The following is a 19,129-nucleotide window of genomic DNA, read 5'->3' as shown; positions in this document are numbered from 1 at the left end:
GTCTATATGTTAAATAGAATTGATACAAAAACATCAATTTCTATGATTACCAGCTTCATTATGAATGAACCAGAAACAAATGAAATTGTGCACGCACACCAATAAAGATTATTGTCATACAGTCTACAGGACTGAACTATGCTCAGTTAACTTATGGTAGCTGCTTCTCCAAACTGCAACACTGCGCATGCTGAATGCACATGCAGAACCAGACGATAAAACACTGTGTGCTGGAAGACAGCACAAGGTGAAACCACAAGTCTTGAGGACACTATTAGTTTGTTAACTCTTTCACTTTAGAAAGAACCTGACTTTAATTTCCAGAAAGCCGTGTAATAGCACTCGGCATACTCATGTAAAGACGGACATTTTGTAACACAAAATTCGGAGAGGATGTGAGGGTGAATTTTTCACATGACTGTTCTGAGCTGGGTGCAGGTTTCCTGATTCCTGCGTTCCAGCTGGACTGGGTGTGACCAGCTGGCACCTCTGCCTCGATAAAGCCACAGTGCAGGCCAGACCGAAATAAAAAAAGATCAGATTAATACTCAACCAATGAGAGCAAAGTTATGTCAATTCTGTTAAAGTATAGATAGATGAATGTATCATCAGTAAAGCATTTCTCAATATTATTACCCACTATTCAATGTAAAAAGCTAAATAAATGAAATAATTAGTGTATTTTGTTAAAGAGGAAAGTACTCATTAAATTGTATTGGAATTCTCCCTGTAGTATTATATCTAAAAATATTTTATGTGGTAACAATATAAATCTGTTTATAAGATTATCACACAATTCCACTATTGCTGGTAGTTACTAACATTTACCAATAGATGGCGCATTGATAACTTCATATAATATACTGTACATCCAAGATCCATTAAGAAACTAGGCGAATGGAACCACTGTATTTCTACAACTGTTGCGGGAAACATTTTCAACATTCACAATTCGTGGAATGAACAAGGCTAATCTGCATGTCTTTGAACTGTGGGAGGAAACCAGAGAACCCGGAGGAACCTCACCAAGCATGGGCATAACATGAAAATTCTTTGCACAAGGACCCTGGAGATGCAAGGCGACAATGCTAACAAGTAACCCACCGTGCCGCTATATAATACAGTATACTGTATGTGGCGCATAGATAAATGCATACAATATAATGTAAATAACTGCCTTTACCCCCTTTGCAAACAGAAATGCCTTGCTGATGAGAGAGGCCAATGGAGAATGGCCAGTAGGATTCAAGGGGACAGAAAGGCTACAATATCTCAGATAACCTACTTTTTTAGAATTTTGTTGAGTAGAAAACACCCCAGAATCTACAACACATTGAATGTTAAGATGGACAAGTTACAGTCAAATATACTGTAAAGTACTGTAAATATACAGTAAATTTCTTTCTCCGCCTATAAGAGGTTGGGGGCTGGGATCAGAGCACATGGTCAGCCATGATACGGCACCCCTAGAGCAGACAGCTTTAAGAGCCTTGTTTAAGGTCCCAACAGTGGCAGCTTGGTGGGTCTTGAACTGCTGACCTTTTGATCAGTGACCCAGAGCGTTAACCAACTGTGCACCCACTGCCCCAGATAACACTGGATAGACTTCAACAATTTCTACTGAGGCACAAATGTGGTAGGGTTAAAATGGTGCCAAGAGCATGAATCCATGGATGCAACCTGCCTTGTTTCAACAATCCAGGCTAATGGATTTGGACATGGATAATGATGAGTGCAATGTTTTCTTGGCACACTATGGGCCCATTAATACAAATCAATCGTTGCTTGAAAGCCACAGTCTATTTGAGTATTCTTGCTCATGTGCCAAAATTTATCATCTTCTAATGGCTTCTTACTTCCAGTATGATAATGCACCATGTCACAAAGAAAACATAATCTCAGCCTGGATCAAAGATCATAACTTTTCTTTTTGCTGTCTCCCTCACATTTTCGCTTTATTAAAATGCATAATGCTTTTAATGTTTCACCTTCAGAACAATCTACTGTACTAATCTTTTGCATCAGTAAATTTTTTTTTTAAAACACTTTATTTACTCAAATTAAGATTTCTATTAATTCTGAAGCAATTTAAGGGAGGGAACCTGAGAACGCAAAAGAAACCCTTATGAACATAGGGAGAACTTTGTAGGTTCCTGAGGTTAGCTCGTTAGTCTTTTTCTTTCTCATAATTAGCTCAGCATACTTTGGCACATTAAATATCTCAAAGTGAAAATGCTCAAGAGAAAATAAATAAACAATTAATAGTCATTACACTCCGGTTTCCTCCCACAGTCCAAAGACATGTAGGTTAGGTTAATTAGTAGGTTAGTTAGTGTTCCCAAATGGCCCGTAGTATGTGAATGAGTGTGTGAGTGTGTGTATGTGTGTGTGCCCTGCGATGGATTGGCACCCTGTCCAGGGTGTACCCCTTCCTCATGCCCTAAGCGTTCTGGGATAGGCTCCAGGAAGTGAGAGTGAGTGAGTAATAGTCATTACTGCATATGTACCAATTTAGTTTTCTTGAAATCAATGTATCTCCACAAGATGGCGGAATAACACATTTTTCATACCAACAGCCAAACATTTTGAGAAAACATTAACTACATGGGGTGATAAATTAACAATAAGTATAAGTGCCACAAGACCAAGGTTTGTTTGTCTTGAGTTTTCAGCCAGTATGGATTTGCTTTACCAGTTTGTCTATCGTGTAAATGTGAGCCTCTTTCTCCCCTTGTCACTTTCCTGAAGCTCTATTCATTTATATTGTGTAAGAATATATAATGTGAAAATTTAACATTGATTCTATTCTGAGTATATTCAACAAAATGAAACCACCTTCTGTATAAATCCGTGTCTGTCTGGCAACTGTACACTGAGAGTCAACAATGAGTGCAAACATAAAGGAAGCATTTTACAATCATATCAGAGAAACACTGTAGGTGTGTATATGCACTTTGCCGTGTCCTTTGTCTGAATCTGTCAATGACAAAAAAAAAAAACCCTCATTCTACCTTATTTGACATGTCTGTCACCTGTGGCCTTACATGGTCCTGCCTGTCTGGCCACACAATAAAAGACTCTTGGAAAAATGACTTTGTACTCTTTCCCTGTCTTTATTTCTGTACTTGTGGTCTGCAGGAATGTGACCATGTTCTTCACACAGAGGTGTATGGCGTGACCGCTATAAAACGATAAACTGCAAAAAGTCCACTTATAAACACACGGTTAAAATAACATTGAATGATGAAGAAGTGGCTAGCCTTCCTGTCTCAAAGGCCTTGTGGGTCCTGGGTTTGATCATGACCCGGTGTTACTGTCTGTGTGGGGTTTTGCCTCTAGGTTCTTTGTAGTCATTTCACCTCTCAATTAAATGTGTGCAAGTACAGATGGTGTCCTGTAGACCATCTAAGGTCTATATATATATATATATATATATATACAGTGGTGTGAAAAACTATTTGCCCCCTTCCTGATTTCTTATTCTTTTGCATGTTTGTCACACTTAAATGTTTCTGCTCATCAAAAACCGTTAACTATTAGTCAAAGATAACATAATTGAACACAAAATGCAGTTTTTAAATGAAGATTATGTTATTAAGGGAGAAAAAACACTCCAAATCTACATGGCCCTGTGTGAAAAAGTAATTGCCCCCCCTTGTTAAAAAATAACTTAACTGTGGTTTATCACAGTTAAAAGTTCAATTTCTGTAGTCACCCCCAGGCCTGATTACTGCCACACCTGTTTCAATCAAAAAAATCACTTAAATAGGAGCTACCTGACACAGAGAAGTAGACCAAAAGCACCTCAAAAGCTAGACATTATGCCAAGATCCAAAGAAATTCAGAAAAAAATGAGAACAAAAGTAATTGAGATCTATCAGGCTGGTAAAGGTTATAAAGCCATTTTCAAAGCCTTGGGACTCCAGCGAACCACAGTGAGAGCCATTATCCACAAATGGCAAAAACATGGAACAGTGGTGAACCTTCCCAGGAGTGGCAAGCCGACCAAAATTACCCCAAGAGCGCAGAGACAACTCATCCGAGAGGCCACAAAAGACCCCAGGACAACATCTAAAGAACTGCAGGCCTCACTTGCCTCAATTAAGGTCAGTGTTCACGACTCCAACATAAGAAAGAGACTGGGCAAAAACGGCCTGCATGGCAGATTTCCAAGGCAAACCACTTTTAAGCAAAAAAAACAATTAAGGCTCGTCTCAATTTTGCTAAAAAAAATCTCAATGATTGCCAAGACTTTTGGGTAAATACCTTGTGGACCGACGAGACAAAAGTTGAACTTTTTGGAAGGTGCGTGTCCCGATACATCTGGCGTAAAAGTAACACAGCATTTCAGAAAAAGAACATCATACCAACAGTAAAATATGGTGGTGGTAGTGTGATGGTCTGGGGTTGTTTTGCTGCTTCAGGACCTGGAAGGCTTGCTGTGATAGATGGAACCATGAATTCTACTGTCTACCAAAAAATCCTGAAGGAGAATGTCCGGCCATCTGTTCGGCAACTCAAGCTGAAGCGATCTTGGGTGCTGCAGCAGGACAATGACCCAAAACACACCAGCAAATCCACCTCTGAATGGTTGAAGAAAAACAAAATGAAGACTTTGGAGTGGCCTAGTCAAAGTCCTGACCTGAATCCTATTGAGATGTTGTGGCATGACCTTAAAAAGGCGGTTCATGCAAGAAAACCCCCAAATAAAGCTGAATTACAACAATTCTGCAAAGATGAGTGGGCCAAAATTCCTCCAGAGCGCTGTAAAAGACTCGTTGCAAGTTATCGCAAACACTTGATTGCAGTTATTGCTGCTAAGGGTGGCCCAATCAGTTATTAGGTTCAGGGGGCAATTACTTTTTCACACAGGGCCATGTAAGTTTGGATTTTTTTTCTCCCTAAATAATAAAAACCATCATTTAAAAACTGCATTTTGTGTTTACTTGTGTTATCTTTGACTTGTTGTTAAATGTGTTTGATGATCAGAAACATTTAAGTGTGACAAACATGCAAAAGAATAAGAAATCAGGAAGGGGGCAAATAGTTTTTCACACCACTGTATATATATATATATATATTTTTTTTTTTTTTTTTTTTTTTTAATGCAAAGTTATTTCATGAGTGGCGTTAAACATGTTGCCATGGATTACAATAAACTCCCACCATCCACTTTATGTGAAGCACCTGCACATTTATGCAATCACATGGCGGAAAATGAAATGCAAAAAATCATGCAGTTAATGGTTCAGTTAATGTTCACATCAAACATCAGCGTGGGGAAAAAGTGTGATCTCTGTGACTTTACCCATGACATGTTTGTTAGTTCCAGACACTGCTGATGTTCTTGGAACTTCACATACAATTGTCTTTAAAAACTATTTACACAAAATGGTGCAAAAATTGAAAAACACTGAGTGAGCAACTGTTCTGTTTGTGCAACGCCTTGTCGATAAGAGAGGTCAGAGGACCATTTTCCCCCCAGTTTTGACTCCTGATGTGAATATTAACTGAGGCTGAGACCTGTACAGTATATGCATGGTTTTATGCATATCCGATTTTATGCATTGTGGTGCTGGTACTTTGGCTGGTACAGTGTACCAGTAGTGTGATGTAACAATAAAAGTGATTTGCTTTGATTTGATTTGATTAGATAACTCTATAAATGTTTCAGGTGTATAGGTGTTCCCCTGGATGTCTACAGTGGTATAATATTAAATCTTGTTTTGTTCACATTATGAATATTTCTCTAAAATGAATATTATACTCTAAAATGAAGTAGTTTTATTGAATTTTGAACCCCAAATTTATTTTGCATGAAGATACAACCTTGTATGAAGAACCATCGTTCATCACAAACGTAATGAATCTCTGAGTTTTCTCTGCCTTCACTGTTTTTACTTAGTGAATAATACTACTTCACCCGAAAATAAACCTTTCATAATTGCTTTTTGTAATAGAAACAAACCCCTTCTGCCATCGTTACTGAACTTTAGCCCCAAAGCTTTGACATATAATGGGGTCATACTGTACCAGTACCTGATTCCAGCTGGGAATGACTTCCCCATGGAATTGGACCCATTTTTTCAATCTGGACTATGGCCGTATTATTTTTGCACATTTTTGCACACACTCCGGCAAAACCAGACTGGTCATCTGAGTGCTGTGGAAAAAGTTGATATGGTAGAACATTAACTGTTTTTGAGCTATGCTTAAAACCATGAGGAAAATGTATAGATCAATACATCTTTTCCGTTTTTTTTCCATTTCACCATAAACCGTACCTATTTTTTTTATCTCTAGGACTGTCTTTTTGAAGGCTGGTGTGATTAAGAACATTGAGGCCACATCATATTTACTACTGTATTTTGTGGGTCCTCTAAGTGTGTATTCATGTGTTTGTGTGTATGTTTTTAAAGATGATTCTCTTCTTTTTAGAGACTGTTCTTTGCATTATTTATTATTATTTATTGTATTATATGTAACCATTTAAATTGCACAAAACTTACACAAAACTTCATACAATGACATTCATTACATTTGTCTTAGTATTGATCTCATTCATCAAGAGCTGATCTGGTCCAACAGGATTTGAATTCATAGCCCTCAATCCAGAGGATATTGTCAACTGGAAATCCTTCCGAAACTATCCTTCTGTGTCTAGTTAAATTTTATGAACCTCCACAGTCAAAATAAAAGATCCAGATAACAGAAGAAAAAACCGAAGAGAAGGTTAAACCAACACAGGTCTAATCTATAATAATGATAATTCAGTATATGAACAATCAGTATTCCTAGGTGAAAAATATGGCTTACTGCGATGAGACCACTGATATATAACACACAGGTCACACTCATTTACAAATGTAATGTTGGAGGGATCTTATGGAAGAACCTGGATTCCATAAGATCCCTCCAACTTTATAAGCAATGTAGTGATAAGACATCAAAGAGTGAGGCAGATTTACAAGACACGGTGAAGCCGCTTTAAAAAAGAAAAAATACTGCTTTGTAAATGTTTATGCAACTAAAAATGTCAAGAAGAGAAATGGGAGAAGAAAAAGAGAAGATGGGAATAGAATAGTGGATACTTTATTATCAAGCAGTATTTTGTACTTATACCGTACAAACCAACCAACAAATATAATATTAATTGTCATAAATTAGTGTTAAAAAACTGAATTCGAGAGTAAGTTTAGGCAGTACATTATTTTATAGTACATTATTATATACACATTCACTAACCTTTTTATCCTGGTCAGGGTAATGCTGCATATTGAGTCTATCCTGGGAACACTGGTTGCAAGCTACACAGTAAATTCCCTGTATTTAATTTACTTCAACTGGACTCGAATAATCTCAAAAAGTTTTAAATCAACACCGGGGATCAACACCAGAATATTGTACGCCCTGAATTAAAGGCCGGTTGACTGCATGTTTTGGCAGGTCGAAGGAAACTGAAGAATCCAGAGAAAACCCTCACAGACAAAGGAATACCATGTACACAGACAATGCACCAATTATACTGTATTAACCTTTAGTTTTCAAGAAACTTAATCCCACCCATTTAAAGTATGTTGCAATCAACAGGGTTTTAGAAATGGTCTTGTATTATGACAACGTTTTGTGACTTGCACTGACCATCCTGACTTGTGCTTTAAAAATTGATCTTCTTCTCTACCAAATCTATCAATCTACTTCTTTACACATTCTTCCTGGTATTTTTGGCACCAGACATACCATAGCATTAAAACTGAGATGATAAAAGCCATGACCAGATTGCCAACCCAAGTCTGATTTTTAGATTGTAATCAGTTTGGACTCAGCTTTCGTGTAGTCTAGGCAATAAAAATAAAAAATGTAATCAGATTTTTACAAATTTGATTTGAACCACATCCAGAGGTGGTTTAAAATCAGATTCTAAATTGCAAAGATATGTCAGTCTGGATTCTCTAACTGCTTAAATTATATTTTAATCTGCCAATTACGACCCTCACAAAGTGAGGGCACTAAAGTTTAGGTCTACATAATCATGTGGTACACAGATCCATGGTTGTAAACAGACTGGGAAGATGATGGATGAAATGGAGATGGAAATGGAGAACATAGCACTTTGGGGGGGAATGTGATGTCCCCATTCCTAAGTGTCTTGTTGTTATGTGTCTAGTGTTATAAGTCTCCAAAATTTGACATCACGCAAGATACAGTAAGTACAACTGTACACATGACATCTTCACGTCATTACCACAGCAACCAATGCAGATATATCAGCAATGTGTTGGATTTGCCATGAGAGTCTTAACAGAGTCTAATCCGATCTGATCACTTTTAAATAACAGTGTAGATGGTTTTTCCTAAAAATCAGATTTATAAAATATTTTGGATTTGCCTGTAGCCTGAACAAGTTAAAGCTGGGCATCCTAGATATGGACTGGCACATGAATCTAAAACTTTCTTAGACACTAGAGGGCGCTGTAGAAGTCTTCTTATAAAGGCATCTGTGGACACTTAATGGGGACAAAACCAGATTAGATTTCACTAAATAACATAATGCGTATTTTTTTTTTTATTATTCAGGCACCAACACTCACATCACTGTTTGGCAACGACTTTAGTCCCAATGATAATTTTCTTTCAGATGTAACTTATGTTATGAGGCATGTTATCAAGGAATGTTAATGATGTATAAAGTAAAACTCTTATAACTGTCTAGATTCTGGTTTCTATATGTTGGGGATTTGATCCACCTGACTGATTGAGTGAGCGCAGCACTGCCAGAACTGGCCATGATGAAACAGGCAGTCAGTCCAAGCCCACCTACAGTCCTGCCTAACATAGGGAAATGACATGAACATGCAAAACAACTTCAACATATTAATAATAATGGAAAAAACTGTTTTATTTAATTTAAAAAGTCTATATTCATCTAAAGAATGAGTTTCTAAAGAACCGCAATTTTTCATGCATGAAATGTACTCTGGTCGGAAAAAAAAGAAGCATAGCTTGCATCAATTAATGTATAATTAAAGTGCACTCCAGTAACCTACTTCATTAAAAAAAAAAAAATTCAGAGCACTTCATGGGTTTAAACCTATTTAGAAAATGGTAGGAGAAACTGGGCGCAGTCACAGTTGGACTGTTTAATTTTTTGTTTGCTCTTTAGTTTAAGTGGTGCAGACTGTACTTGAACCTTAATGCGAGAATATGTGTGGGTGGAAAGAATGTTTGCCCAGCTTGTGATATAGTGGTACCCTAACCTCTATCTGCATCATACTGAAGTGACCAATATTACTGCCAGCTCCACCCTGTAGATAAATACTGATCTGCTCAGGTGTATATACTATTGTAGCTGGTAAATACAACTTTTAGACTTTCTCTGGTGCACACACACATGCACACACACACACACACACACACACACACACACGCACACACACACACACACACACACAAACACACACACACACACACACACCTGATCTGTATGTCTACCAGGTATATGCATATTTGATTTCATTTGAAAATAAAAAAATTAAATAAAAAATTAAAGAAAAATGTTAACAAGAATAGATTTTGTTAAGAGAATAGAATTTTTCGTGTTTATTTTCCGAACTTAAACCTTTTAAAATGTAAAATATATTAAAAGTCTTTTTAAATATTTAAAACACTTCATGAGAATAAATGCAATAAAAGCAGAAAAAACACTAATTACTAGTACTTTTGTAAAATAGAGATTTTTTTTACTGGATAAGGTGATGCACATAGGCAAAATTTCTCCTGGACATGTATTTAAACCATCTGTATGAATCATGTATTGAGGGGCTGACTCTTTGATTCACTTACTCTCTATAGTGCCCATACTGTTAAGCCCTAACCAGATTTGTGGGAGGCCTGGAGCCTATCCAAGGAGGCCTGGACCCTGGAGGTGCAAGGCCACAGCACTAATATGTCATCGTGCTGCTTGAAATATACACCTTTGCATGATTTAGACAAACAAGTAAGATAATGTTCACAGCAAAGTATGTAATTAAAAATCATGCCTGTTCTGGCAATAATGCTGCTGTAACCAGATGCCAACACCGGTAACATAACTAGATAATAGAACCATAATGTGGAAAAAATTTATGTGCCATAAATTGCAAAGTGCAATAAAAAGATACCAACAGAGAGGAGAGCAGCCTTGTAACCCCTGCTTTGAGGCATGTCTAGCTATCATAAACACAGTCATCTTGTTATAACTTAACCTATACTCACAATATTGTTGGGACATTGTTGTTTCATCTATGAAAGAGCACAAATGTCAACTCTGTTAATGAGATATAGACAACAGTATGCTAAGAATTTCTCTAGACCTGTTTGACCCCTCCTGGTGTCCTGATTCTGGTTGGAGATCACGTCACATGGATGCCCCGTGTAGTCTGCCTGGAATGCGTGTGGTGAATGGGGATGGTTCCACTTTCAAACAAAGACCTCGGCTCTCGCCTGATGCATACACCTGTTCTCTGAGGACTTGTGACTGCAATCGCTCGATAGTTCAGGGCTGAAATTTCCTACAAGTCAATCTGAGCCGCCAATAACAAGCTGGACTCCATTTAAACTTAAAGACATCAACTGGTATATTGAACTGCCAGCTGCCTAACACACAGTATGACTCCAGATCAATCCCTGCTATCCGTTATCACCCAAATGAGGATGGTTTCCCTGTTGAGTCTGGTTCCTCTCAAGGTTTCTTCCTATTGCCATCTCAGGGAGTTTTTCCTTGCCACTGTCGCCGTCACCCTTGGCTTGCTCATTAGGGACAATCTTATAATTTTGATTCACACACATGCATTTTGTACAAACTTCCATTACTTATTTTAATTGTGTAAAGCTGCTTTGCGTCAATGACAATTGTTAAAAAAAGTTCATAAAAATTGTTAATTTGTATAGTGCTTTTAATAACAGAATTGGTAAAACGCCATGCAAATAAAAATGTAATTGCAATTCAGCAACATTTGTATTGTAGTTACATCTACTTCTGATGTATTTTTATCTTTTCCAAAACAAAACAAATTTTTTTTATTATGTGACCAGAACAGCTTCCATGCACATTGATTTTGGAATTGAACTGTATGGATGTGACCCCATTCATCCAAAAGATGTTGCCTAAATTGGAGAAATGGTGTTAGAGAACACTGTCTAATACACCAGTGTTTCCCAAACCTTTTTCTATGGATCCACTTTTTAAAAATTACTTTATTTCCTTGAAATCACACCGTCACACGCATGTTTTATTGAAAACATTTTAAAAGTCAACAAAAAAGTAGGCAGCACGGTGGCCTTGGACCTCCAGGGTCCAGGTTCAATGTTCTCCCCATGCTTGGTGGGTTTCTTCAGAGTTCTCCAGTTTCCTCACCCAGTCCAAATACATGCAGATTAGGCTAATTGGCATTAACTAATTGCCTGTAGTGTGTGAATAAGTATGTGTGTGCCCTGTGATGGATTGGCACCTCATCCAACGTGTGTCATGGCTTGTGCCCGAAGTCAACTGGGATGGTTTTAGGCCCCCCTGCAACCTGGTATACAGGAAAAATTGACGATTTATCTACTACCCACTCCCCCGTGTGACTGAAAAGTGTATTGCAGTCATAAATCGTGGCAAAGGCGACTCAATTTGCAGTTACCCTCCACCCCCCACCCCTCCTTCAAGGAGACCAAGTAAACTAAAACCAAACCAGAGAATTAAATGCCTTCCACAGAATGCAAAAGATCCTGTTTTTTCCTTTCATTTGTCACCTGTGTGTATACAGATAAGCATGACCTGCCAACCCAAAAATAAAGCAAAGAGAAAAAAGGGGGGATGCAAGGTGGGGGTGTAATGAAGACATTTTCAGTAAGTCAAAATGCAGTGCTGTAGCACTGAAAATAAATCACAGGGAGACTTGACAGGACCTCACGGTACTTAAAGGAAGGGCAGGTAGGCATCTTTTTAAAGAAAAGGTCACAGGAAGTCTGGTGGCATAAAGAGGAAATTAGCAAAAACAAAGCTAAAAAAAAAAACCCCAGTCATACCACCATACATATTCTGTTATAATAATGTATAAAGGTTGTGTTAAAAGTTTTATTTTTGGACATAAGTTCTGCTACAATCCTTGTTTAATCTGTACTGAAATGAAAAAGTAATAGATTTTAGAATGACAAAATGGCAAAAAAGCTAATATTGTGCAGGACAGATGTCGTGGGGGGGGGGGGGGGGGGGTTGCTCGGGGTGAGAAGGAAGTTGAAGACAAGCTAAACTTAGTCACTCAGTCTCCACCCATCCCCAAAATAAACCCTAAGCATGCATAAATAACTTTACAATATGAATGAGAAAAGAGAGGGTGTATCGTGTATGCATTATTATTTGGATTAATGAAGACAGAGAGATGGGCTGATGAGCTGAGGGGGAGAGGGGAGGGGTCTCTGCCTTTGCAGTAGAAGAAAAGAGTGGATGAAGGCTTTGTAGAGGGTGCAGTTTGACATTCAGCCCTATCCCAATCCCACACTACTGTGTGTAGAAGCCCCTACTCGCTACTTTAAAAAACTTTCTTTTAAATCTATCTCATAATCTTACACACTCATTCTTCTTGTGTAGGTATTCAAAGGCCAGACGTAATATACATGTGTGTGTGTGTTTGTGTGCGTGTTTTATTGATGAGCTGAGCTTATTCCATGACTAGTCAGGCTTATGAGAGCAAGTCATGGCCCCTATAGCATCATCCTACTACACAGCACACACCAGACCCACTCACGCATACTCGTCAGTGAAAGCTCATAAGATTTGATTAGCACTAAAGAATGTGGCGTCCCATACCTCACACAGCTCACCCTCGTCTGGCCCCATTGGTTGTCAGCAGAAACATCCATCCTCAGTCTAGCCAATGGCAGATGAATCCTGTTCATGCCTCAGCCAGTAACAAGTTGAGTAGCTCTGACAGTTAAAGAGATGTTTCTAGGTGTTTCTGCTCTCCTGCTGGGTTGATGCAAAGCAGAACCCTCTATGGCAAAATAAAGCAATTAGCCAATTACACCACACCAGCCTATTAGAAAGACCACATTGGCATGTTTTCTTAGTATCTATCCTCAGCGATAAGCCTAGAGAAATGAGGGAAGGAGGGAACAGATCATGTGGCAGTAAGAGCGAAAGAGAGAAAAGTGATGGGTATGACAGCCTTGGAGAAGATTAGAAGTGTATTCTCAGGGAGTCTGTCTTTATTTAGGATAAGACAAATGAACTGAACTCTGAATAACTCTCCAGCTCAGAGACAGGGACATGAGGAGAGTGAGGTGATGTATTGAAATACAGCAGGGAAAGTGTAAGCAGTATTAATTTAAAATTATGAGGAAATGTGGTTTATCATATAAAGCATTTGCCACACCCTGTGATGGGGATAAACTTCCGCACTATACTTTGTATACTGTATTACTAATTTAATGATGAAATGTTGAACATAATGTGAATTCTTATAAAAGAGAAAAAAATCATATTGAAATCTATTGTAACAAGTAATATATTAATAGGATTGTATCACATTATACAGTATATGTGCCACACAGTGTTTATTAGTAACCATACTGTCCTTAGAGATGAATAAAATGTGATACATTTTAGAATTTTTTTTATACATTCCTTTTTTTCCTTTTCACACTACTCTATAAACTGGTGTGTTTTAAATATTCCATGATATCAGCAGTTTCTGAAATATTACTAACTTGCACCAACCACTATGCCAAGTTAGAGTTGATATTTGATGTGAACACATCATGTGGTGAATCTGTGTACTTTTATCCCATGGCACTACTGCCACCTGATGAGTTCATTAGATACATGCAGAAATGAGCAGATTTACAGGTGTTTCTTAATAAAGTGGACAATGAGTGTACAACATGACTAATGGTGAATGATCATTGTTTATAAAACAAAAAATTAGGAAGAGAGGACAAGCATCTCACCAACTGATATTTTTTCAAAATTGTTTTGTGCAGGATGCATCAAAATAATGATTAGATTTTACTCTGTGGGCATGCAGCCAGATACTTAGATTAAGGTGTGTGGCAACACTTCTATAATACTTAACCATGTTAATTCAATGCTAAAACAGCATTTTCACAATGCTCATCGTAACCATAAATCTTTCACACTATGATTCTCTGTATACTTGGGTGGTCTATCTCTCCCTCTTTCTGTCCCTCCCTGGATCTCTCCTTCTCTGTTCCTCTATGCTTTCTTTGAACCTTGCATCGTTGGGTCATTAGCTGTTCTTCTTCCTTTATGCTGTCCACCAACTCCAGAAACCCAGCTTGGACCGCAGCCCCCAGCATCCCCTTTCAGGAAGTGCATCCATGTTACATTCTCCACTCTCTCTGGGATAGAGAGTGTGTGTCTGAATCGCTAGTTGCCCAGACAGTCCCAATGTCCACTAAAGCTGTTTCAAAACTAATAAACAATTGTCAAGCGAGAGGGAAAGCAGAAAGCTCTCCGGCCATTCTAAAAGCACATCAAAGGGCTTGGACTAAGAGCCGGCCAGATGAGAAACGCGGGCGACCTCTCCAACACACTCACACACACGAGCAGCACAAATCACATATGCACCCCACAAATAACGCAAACCAGTATAACTCCAGCTATCTCAGATGAAAGTATTTGAGAGCAAAAGGGAGAACTGTGTCATTTTAATGGGGCCGTTGCTACTCTAAATGACTATATAAAGCAAAATATGGAGGACGGATGGATGAGACATGTGATGCCTGATGATCTTGGTCACATAATGCAGTATATCTCTTCTCCGACCTCTTTAGTGAAAAGGGCGACTAGCTATGCTGGCTTCTCTTTAACTCATAGGTGAGAAAGGGAGACAAAGAGAGCCTTACACTCTCAGATAAGAGGTGAATGGTTAATGGTTCCAGTAATAAAATTGGCTAGAATTATCTGAATGGATAACAATTTGCTGTAGGGTTTCTACAAGCAATTCAGAGAAAGGAAGACAAAAGCTAAGACAAGGGAAAAAAAAGTTAGGCTTTGATTATAACTAAAGAAACATTGACAATGACAAGATTGGACTTGAGTATGATTTTACTGCCAACATCACCTTCTTTCACACACACACACACACACACACACACACACACACACACACACACACACACACACACACACACACACACACACACAGACCTGGTTTGGGTGCTGGGCCAGAGGAGCCAGGCTGGCTGAGCCTCAGATGCAGGGAGCCAACCCCCTGTGTGTAAATGTGTGTGTGTGTGTGTGTGGATGGAGAGGAGATAAGTAAGCTTCACAGCCCATGACATAAATCACATCAAGACATGACAGTAGGACACTGAGCAGGACCAAAGATAAAACCAGCAGGAGAGAGAGTGAGAGAGAGAGAGAGAGAAAGAGAGAGTGAGAGAGAGAAAGAGAGAGAGAGAAAGAGAGGGAGAGAGAGAGAGAGAGCAAGTGGGAGCAGTGGAGGAGACAAAGTTCGGGAGTGTGTTTTTGTATTGCAGCTCCTCCCATATGTAGAGACGATCCAAAGTGCACAGCCTAATTTCCAAGTTCATGAATGAACCCCCCCTGCTTTTGCCACAGCTGTCTAACTAAGTTAAGGCTAGGTGAAGGAGGATGCACCCGCAGTCTCATTTTTAAAGAGATATAATTCAACTTTCAAGCAAATTCTATGATCGCTTTCACTGTAAAAGTTATATCTATAGGCAGTCATTTATTTATGTACAAAGTCATATTTAAAGCAAAAATTAGCAATAATAAAATGAAATTGATATTTTATATATATTTTTTTCAGACACTGTCAAGATTTTCTAGGTATAGCAAAAATGTACAGTTATATCACTCTGGACTACTTTTGAAAAATATTTCCTACCTATAGTTTTGAATGGGCTTAACATCTTAAAAATATATATTACTGTTTTAATCAGAGGTGACATTTGATAAAGTTTTACTATTTTTAATAAAACAAACAAACGATTAAATTATTGTTTTTTTTAATCAATATTGAGCATAAACCCACACGTCGATGGGAGCAGTAGCATGGATTAATGGGTGGAGTGATAAAGCAGTGAAACATGATGTATTTTTGTTATGTGAGAGTGCAGTAGACAGCCTGATAGGTGGGATGAATTTATAGGTTCTCACTGCCATCCTGATCATAAGTCTGGTTTCACACATTGATACGATTTACTACTTGCTAATAGCTGCTAAAATAACATTCATATAGGTTGCTTTGACCTAATGTTAGGAATTATCTCTTTGGTTTGTTTTGCTAATACGTAGCTGGTGGATCCAAAACAACTACACTGATAACGTTAGCTGGATTCTTGAAGATTGTTTAGCTTTAGAGATGGTATAGAGTTCTTCTTATTATTAACTTCTCATACAATTACATATAATGATAGCTAAATGATTGATAATAATTAACTGAAGGCTGTTTTTGCACTTTGATGGTATGGACATATAGCTTTTATTATCAGCTACTCCAATTATTAGCTACTAGGCATCTAGAAACATCTACTGTAGATTCTAGTTATAAACATGTGAATAATAATGAGCTAAAGGGTAATTTTGTGTTTTAAAAGAGAATAGCTCTTATTATCCGAAAGCTATACAAATAGGCCATAAAAAGCTAAACATTGGGAGAAGGTGGGGGCTTGCTGGTTAGCACTGTCGCTTCACACCTCAACGATAGTGCGTGTGTGTGTGTTTGGAGTTTATCTTCTCCCTGTGCTTGGTGCGTTTTTCCAGGTTACAATGGTACTCCCACTTAAATTAAGTAAATATATTATGCTACAACCCTTAAATGACTGCAATCACTTTCTGTACAAGAGACATGAGATATGTGGACTGTGCATACTTTCTGTAACTGCTTATTCTCTAACTGCATTTTTTAAATCTTTGTTATAATGTTATGGAACTTGAATGCAATCAAGTGATGCCCAATCAGATGTTATGTGGTGCACTTGTACTATGATAAGTCATGAAAACCATGAATAAGACTGAAACTGGTAAAGGATGAGGTTGATGATGCTGTAAAATGAAGTTTTTCTATTGTTTTTAATGTTTCTCCTAATCTTTAACACTCTTTGTAATTAGAAGGGTTTTGTGTTCTAAATTGCCTCTGAGCTCTCTTTGTTGTATTTAAAATTGCATTTCTGCTAGAGAAAGCTTCCAATACCCTGACAGTTACCTTAGCTTTGCTCATGACTAACACAAGCTACAAAGCATATTATGTTCTATAAAAAGGCTGAATCCTAAATCCCTCTCTAACTCCTAATCAAGGGCAATACTTGTGGGGGAACAATAAATTCTAAACCTAAAGAAAGCACTAGCTTTCTGCTTTATGTTATTTGGGATTCAACCCCAGATCAGTTAGGGCGCTTTTACATTACGGCCTCGGGATCTTTTTCGAGAACACTTAAGTCTGGTTCATTTTGATTGGTGACAACTCAGTTGTTTCACTCTTGGGAACCGTGCCCAAGTCTGCTGGAAAAGGTGGCTTCGGGAATGATACAGCGCACTCGAGCTGAATCAGGATGTGAAACAAATTGTACATGATAATGGAAGTAGAATGCTGTTTATCAATCAATCAATCAATCAATCAACATTTATTTATATAGCACTTTACAGCAACCTAAGTTGAACCAAAGTGCTTCACAGCACTAAAAATGACAATAAGATGGCAAAAAAAATAGAAATAAAAATACAAAAACAAAATAAAACACAATTATAAATAAACAAATGAAATATATAAATGAAAAATATAATACTAGTAATAATGATAATAATAGTGGTAATAATAATAATAAATAAAATGAAATATATATTATACAAAAATTATTTAAAAAAACCCCATAAAATTATAAAATATTAAAAGCCATTCTAAATAATTGGGTCTTTAGGTTTGCTTTAAACGAAGGGAGGTCCGTAATGGTAAGTAATGGATTCCACTAGGTGGAATGGTGTTTCAGAGTTTAGCACCAGCCACTGCAAAGGGGCGATCACCCCATTGCTTGCACCTTGACCGAGGGACCACTAGCAGGTTTGTTTAGCAGAATGTAAGGCTCTACCTGGTTGATAAAATCTTACTGTTTCACACAAGTAGGAAGGTGCCAGACCATTAATCGCATTAAAAACAAACATTTTATGGCTCCTGGGCACGGAGCCATAAAAAGAAAATGAAGATTTACAGAACTGTCCACCACTTGGGGTTATATATATATATATAATAATAATAATAAAAAAAGAAAATATACATATATATATATATACTTATAAACTTAACCATAAGTAATATTAATACTAAATTACTTGTATATTTACATGGCCACAAATTTAACTGAAGGCTGATTTATTTATCATAATGAAATGGTGGGAGGTGGAGTTATAGTGTTAAACAAAGCACTTTTGTACATGTAATTTGTGCAGTGACAATAAGGATGAATCTCTCATCCATCTAGGAACCTCTGTAATCCAACTAGGGACTTTAGAGGCCAATGGTGACCATTGTGTTTATTCCCTTTTTTTTTTTTTTTTAGCACAATTAGAGAGCACATTCACACACTACGGGCAATTTGGGAACGCCACCTCTGCCTTTGGAAAAGCCTAATCTGCATGTTTTTGACTGTGGGAGGAAACCATAGAACTCTGAGAAAATCCACCAAGCACGGAGAGAACATGCGACCTCCATGCATAAAGACCTGATGCGGGAATTGACACAAGTACAATATAATTTATATAATTTAACATCACTTTTGTGCCTCTTTTTGAGAAGAACTGAAAACATGTTTATCTCAACTGCAAACAGGAGTTATCTCTTTTTTCATTCACTCTGTTCAAATGTTCTAAGAATATTATTAGCTCCTAGCTACACCAGACCATCCTAGCTTTACCATTCTGGTAAACTGAGGTAAAATGTTTGACATCTGTGGTCTAAAAGTCTAATTGTTTACCTCAGCGCCTGACTGAGGAGGAAAACAAAACGTCTGAAAGTGTCGGTAAAAGGTCTCGTGCTTTGGCACAAATCTCTCAGTGGTAACACCACGCTGGGCTGCTCGTCTAATTTATTGGCACCTATTTGGGGAAACTGCGAGTCATAATACT

This window comes from Clarias gariepinus, chromosome 22, assembly GCF_024256425.1.
Source record: "Clarias gariepinus isolate MV-2021 ecotype Netherlands chromosome 22, CGAR_prim_01v2, whole genome shotgun sequence".
In the NCBI taxonomy this organism is placed as follows: domain Eukaryota; kingdom Metazoa; phylum Chordata; class Actinopteri; order Siluriformes; family Clariidae; genus Clarias; species Clarias gariepinus.
This window is presented reverse-complemented; position numbering follows the sequence as displayed.